Below are 6,256 nucleotides of genomic sequence, written 5' to 3'. Positions count from 1 at the left end.
CATAGCTAAAACCAGCTGGAGAAGTGGAATCATCCATGTCCTCAGACAGCAAACGGGAAGGATGGTGTAACTGCTGCAGTACTAAGTAATAGCTTGGGAGATATGAATTAAGCGTGTGGATGTCCCAAGCTTTGCTTCATGTCCTTGGGTAGATTGGCCCTGCCAGAGTTTGGGCACTTACTCCACTGGCACCAAGATGTTGTTACCTGTGGTGAATGGGAACTGAAGTAAGTTGATAAGGATGCTTCCCGCCAGGGGCCCGTGTAGTCTGACCTGTCCTCAGCAGTGGCTGAAACTATGAAGAAGAATAAGACCAAGATGAACGTACCTGATAGTTTTGCCCTGATACACTCCCATTCTCTAACTGTTCTCAGCTTAAAGGATTTCCACAGCTTAAACACTTGTATTTACAGATCTGAAGGCCCTCATCTTTGTAAACTCAAGGTATTAATGCAAGTATTTTACCTGTGAGTGTTTTGAGACTGGAGTTGCCTCTTGCCATAGAAAATGACAGAATCCAGCCTGGTGGATCCCAGAGTACGTCTGAAGGTAATATGCATCGTTGTAATATTAAGATGCAGAAATATATATTTATCATGTTTCTAAGGGAAAGAAGCAAGTCTTCCCAGGAGGGCACCTGCTTTTGAGCGAGTAGCTGCCTTTCTAATTACCCCTCATAAATTTCTTCACACTTAAGGATTTATTCTGTCTTTCCTTTCACTGACCAAGTTCTCACAGAGTTCCCAAGGGCCTGAGACACTGAAAACCATAATTCAACACTTGGGAAAGTGCAGTTAGTCCATCCAGCTGTGCCGCATGAATAAAAGGTATTCACCAAGGAAAAGATGGTTGTCAAAGACAGTAGCCTTCAAAGACAGTAGCCTTCAAAGACAGGCTTGGGGTTTGGTTTCCTCCAAAGCCATTTCTCGTGCCAAAGTGGCTACTATTGTGTTAATCATCTCAGCTGTGTAGTTCAGTAAAGTATGATTAGCAAGTTGCACATTTCTGTGAAATACAAGCCCAACACATGTAGCATTTGACAATTTGCTCTGTGCCATGGAAGAGAGTGATCAGTTGCCACATGAGGGGTTAACGAGTCATGTCAGGTTTCATCTGTAGTTCCAGGGTTCAGCCCATTCATTGCAATGTGTGTTTAAGCAGTTCCCTTCCTCTCTCCCATTTCCATCTATCAGTGGCCTCTCACTCATGTTCTGGCTCCGCTCTTATAGCTGTACCAACAAAGCACTGTGAACCAGATCAGAGAACTCGTCCAGGTTTTAAATAAGACAGTGAGAAAATGTTTTTCAAGAGATTCCCAGTGCCGACCTAGAACCGGTCATGTGAGCTTAAGTAAGGGTGGTAGAGTACGTATAGCTGAATAAACTCACTAGACGAGGGCAGCCTCTGAGCACTTTGTCTCTGGGACACGTGTCCGTAGCCCTGCTGAGCAGTAGCTAGCAAATTCTGTTTGTCCTCTTGGGCATGCGATAATCAGGTACAGTCAGGCCCAAGAGGTGTTACCTGTCAAAAGCTGGAGAGCACAGTACAAGAAAGTATAGGTTCCTCGTTCGGATCTGGAATATGAGCTGATCTGAGTGTAAAAACAAGTGGCATCCCTAAACCCAGATCCTTTCCAGTGAATGCAGCCTGGAAATGGGTGACAAACAGATCCTTAGCCAAGGACCTGGAAAGTCACTGCATGTGTATTACCTGGATACAGACAGTAAGTAGAGTTGGTATTCACATGGTGAAAAGCTTTCATTCCATTTGGTTCGGCAAACTTGGAAGGGACTTACTCTGTATTTGGATTTTGCCAATTTATTAGTTTACTTTTACCTAAAGGAGAAGAAAGTTTGCCTTGACTGGATATCTTGGCTTGCATTGGGTGATTGGAAAACATGAAGATGCACTTCTTGGGTTGCAGAGCTTAAAAAATGGGGTACATGGAACGTACATGAAATGCTCAGCTCTCCCTGTTGTGCCTTCCCCACTGGGAGTCCTGGGTACAGTCTTACTGCTAAGGCAGACAATTTATTTAACATACTAAGCATGAGATCTGTGCAACTAAATCAAAGTCTCCCTAATGATCCCTCTTCTACATCAGCTTTGCCCTTTCTCGGATGGCATTTCCATCCTTGAGTTGGGGGATCTCTCCCTTGCAGCTCCTTCCCTGTAGCAATTCACGTTAAGCCGAATCCTGCCATTAGTTCAAACTTTTCTTACAAACATTCCCATTGCTTAGCAGGAAGCATGTATTATTAGCCATCAGATGTTCCTCTTAACTTTCTTTCCAGTAATTTCTCACTAACTTGTGGATGTTTTACTTACTTTCTTCTAAAGCTGCCAAATATATGGCTAGTCATAAGCTGCAGCAGTCAACCACAAAATCCAAATAACAGAAACAATTCTTTATTCATTTCCTTATTTTACACTCTACCAGATTCAGTCAGCATCTACATTATTTGCCAGATTTACATACATGTAATTTTTCTGCGAACCCTTTTTGGACAAGGAGAACCTCCCTGGCTAAGACAGCTGCTTAAAGTTTAAGCCACTAAGGTTTAGGTCTGCACTCCAGTAAATTACTCCAAGGTATCCAAAGGATAATGGGGAGGCTCCTTTATTTTACTGCATAGGCTATGTTGGAAAATGGTAGCATAGGTATCTCAGGAGAAGATGTGTTTTCCAGGACCTTGTGACAGCAGCAGCTGAAAAGCCTTGTAATTCAAAAGAAGCATATAAATAGCAGAGGAGTCCTACCTAGCCCAGGGCAAATTCACACTGTGCTGTTCCTGACTACGAGTTTTCACAAAGGCATCTCCAATCAGCATGGATAAAATGCCTAAAATTGATTTGAGAAATTAGTCATTTAAATGCTCTTTACATTCTGTTAAAATCAGATATGCAAAAACTTCAGCACACCTGCCATTTCTGGGTGTGAAGACCTCATGTGGCGTGAGCCGTCTGCCTCCATGCTCCCAAGCAGTGTTCCTCTTTGGCAGCCTGAGATGCTCAAACTGTATTACTGCCATTTTCTTCCATATAGCCAGGAATGAGGATCTTGATAAACAGACGCACACTTGCAGGAGACAGAGATGAGGTAATTGAATACAGGTCTTTTCTAATGCTCTCTTTGCTTAAGCGTGCTAAAGGCAGCTCTACCAAGCCATAATTTTACTGGATTCAGTGTATGACACTTTAGAGACATCTATTTGAACTCACTTATTATTTCCAACTTTGCTTTTCCAGCAAAAATAATGCCATACTCTCTCTACTTTTCTGCTTATAAGCTTTGGAGTGACATATTCTAGCCAAAGGAATAATACACAAATCCTACCAGAGTGTACATGCACTTCTTGAGATTGATGCTGAAGTTCTCTGGCAAAAAATGCCCTGGACTTCAGCATCAAAATGCACTTCTAATAACATAATTATCTGCCATTTTCTAGGGTAGATGCATTTTCCACACCCTTGGAGATAGGAGTCTCGCACTGTTTCATCTAATCTGAGCATGGTAGACAACAGTCTGCAAAAGTACGTTCTTCAAAATAATACCAAGCTTGGCAAGCTCAGGCTGGGCAATGTCATCACTGCAGAGCTGCTGTAGACTTTTAGGCAGTTTTTGCTCTAAATTTCCCCTCCCCACTCAAAAATCACTCCCTTGACATTTTGGTGATGATCATACATGGGGAGGCTGAATGTCCTGGCCTGAGAAAGCAGCTCGCGGTCAGGTTATGCTAACCTGGGTGCAAACCACTCTGGTTAGCTCCAACCCAGAGATACCACAGAACAGCAGTGACAGAAGTAGCACAGGTACTCAGCAAACTAGGAGCAAAGATCCAGCTCTGTAGGAGGGATTTAAGTTTTGACCGTAAGTTTATTTCCATGTTTTTGTACCATCCCCAAACTATTCTGGCTTGCACATGCTGCTTTTTGTACCGTGAAGTTTAGGACACAGTTCAAATAAAAACTATGGCATCTGCATGATGTGAGGCATGAACCTGTTATAAGCCAACTTCTTGAGCGTAGCTTACACCAAAAAATGTTGCAGTGACTTGCACTGTGGAGACTTTTGCTGGACGAGTGTTGCCTGCACCACTTTATGAATGGATCTCCCATAGGCAGCCTGGGGAAGCCTTTGGTATCTCTTTCCAGGAAAGGGCAGGGTGTGGAAGGAGAGGAAAATTAAATTTGTGCACTCTGGCCAGGCTGGGGTCCAGTCACAGCTCAGTATTTTCTCCGTTTGGCTTGGAAATATTTTCTGTGCATGGGGAGACATAGGCAGTGTTCAGAAAACAGAGTAGGAAACTACACCGCTGTCTTGCTCTGCATGCAGCAGCAAGGGGCAGCCTCAAGGAGAGCCTGGGTGGGCTTGTGTTGGATATTGGCTTCCGCTGTAGCTGCTCACACAAACCACTTGCAAGCGTCCCAAACCTTGCAAGCCACAGCTGCTTTATGAGGGAGGAGCAAAACTGGCACCCAGCCCACAACATTAGAAGATTTGGGGCACCCTGTTGTTGCCATTTTAATTTCTGAGGAGGCAGTTTGCCTTGACACTAACTTCTCTTCCTACCTCCTGCTGGGTTTTGGGGGTTTTTTTTGCAGTCCTGACAGCCTGAAAGCAATATAAACTTTGCCAGGTTAGTCAGGCTTTTGAGAAGTCTAGATTTAGCTGAAGCATTTCACAGCACTCCCGGCTGAACTTAACCGTTCACCAGGAAACTCTGCTGTGCTTAGGAATCACCATCATTCTGAACAAACACAGATGGAATTAGCATTCTTTCTATCCAGTTCCATAAAAAGCTTCAAGAGCTCAGTTTCAAATGGCTGAAGTCATTTCCGTCAAATCTGGCTTGGCATTAGATCTCAACAAGTTGCAAAAAAAAGAAGTGAAATGTTGAAGTGTGAAAAGAAATTGATTCCCTGTCAAGTTATGTTGCAGATGTGAGCAAAATCTTACTGCAGCATGCACCCTGACTTTCGTGCATGATTTTAACACATGTCGAAAGCTAGCTATATGGATATGACTCAAACTTTTAAAACTATGCTTCTCCCTGTAGAAACCACACATGGAAAACTTCAATCCTACAGGATTTTACTTGGAAATTTCATTTTCATAGTTTGGATTTTTTTTCACCTCTGTGACATACTGGGAATAAAGTGGAGTGTGTGAAAGAGCTTATATAATGGAACTTGTAATTCACATTTAATTAGACAGTAGCAGGATCTACTGCTCCCACTCTGATACAAAGGATTCAGAAGGCAGTATATAAAACATACAGTGATTTCTCAGAAGATGACTTATATTCCTAAGAATAAATCATATTTACAACTCTGCTGATGTGAAATACAGAGGTTATCCAATAGTCTGTCCAGCATCGTCTTCTATACCTTGATATGATTTACAGCAGTGTTGATACTTCAGGCATCTGGTGATATAAAAAACAGAGCAAGGTGTTTTCTGAATGTCTTGGGTATTTCACACAACTTCTATTGTGTACCTTTGTCCTCTTCGGAAAGTGATGGTGTTAGAGACTTGTGTAATTGTTTTAAGGAATGTTTTTCAATATTGGATTAACCAGCTGAAATCCATGTAGTGCTCAAAAGTACCAGCTATTTCTATGGTCAGAGCACTGTGATCCTCTCACAGATCATAGTTTCAGGCTGTATTTTTAGCAAAAGACTAACTTATTAAATGTCCTTCTACCAATTCATAGATTTAAGTAGTTTAAAGAAGGTGAGAGGGTCACAGTTTTCTTTATTTCCCTTACAGCTGCTGCCACAGTTTCCAAAGCTTTAACATCTTCAGGTCAGAGGGTACAGCACGCTGCTGCACTGCTCCAGCACAGGTGAGTCTGTCTCAAAATAACTGGGACAGATGGACAGTCTCTTTCTATTCCCGACATAGGTTTCAATTACTGTACTAGTTTCTTTACTGTACCTAGAAGGGCCCTACAATAAGACACATGCAGATAATGCTATTAAAAGAGAAATCAGTCACCATCATATTATCAGAGGGCGCATACCCTCTTCATGCTTCCTTTGAAAAGAACAACTTCAGTTGGTTTTTTGAACGTTGTTCCTTAAACATTAGAAATAATTGTTTCCCCCCAAAAAAGCAGAGAATCAAGTGGGGGAGTATGTATGAAAAAGAGAATATTTGCCCACTTGTTGACATCATTAATTTCTTTTAAACTTTGTAATGTAATGCAGGGGAGCACATGAAGTGGATTACTGCATTCAGAAGCATTTTACC

This window comes from Harpia harpyja, chromosome 6 (genome assembly GCF_026419915.1).
Source record: "Harpia harpyja isolate bHarHar1 chromosome 6, bHarHar1 primary haplotype, whole genome shotgun sequence".
Lineage (NCBI taxonomy): Eukaryota > Metazoa > Chordata > Aves > Accipitriformes > Accipitridae > Harpia > Harpia harpyja.
The sequence above is the reverse complement of the archived record's forward strand: the minus strand, read 5'-3'. Positions refer to the sequence as shown.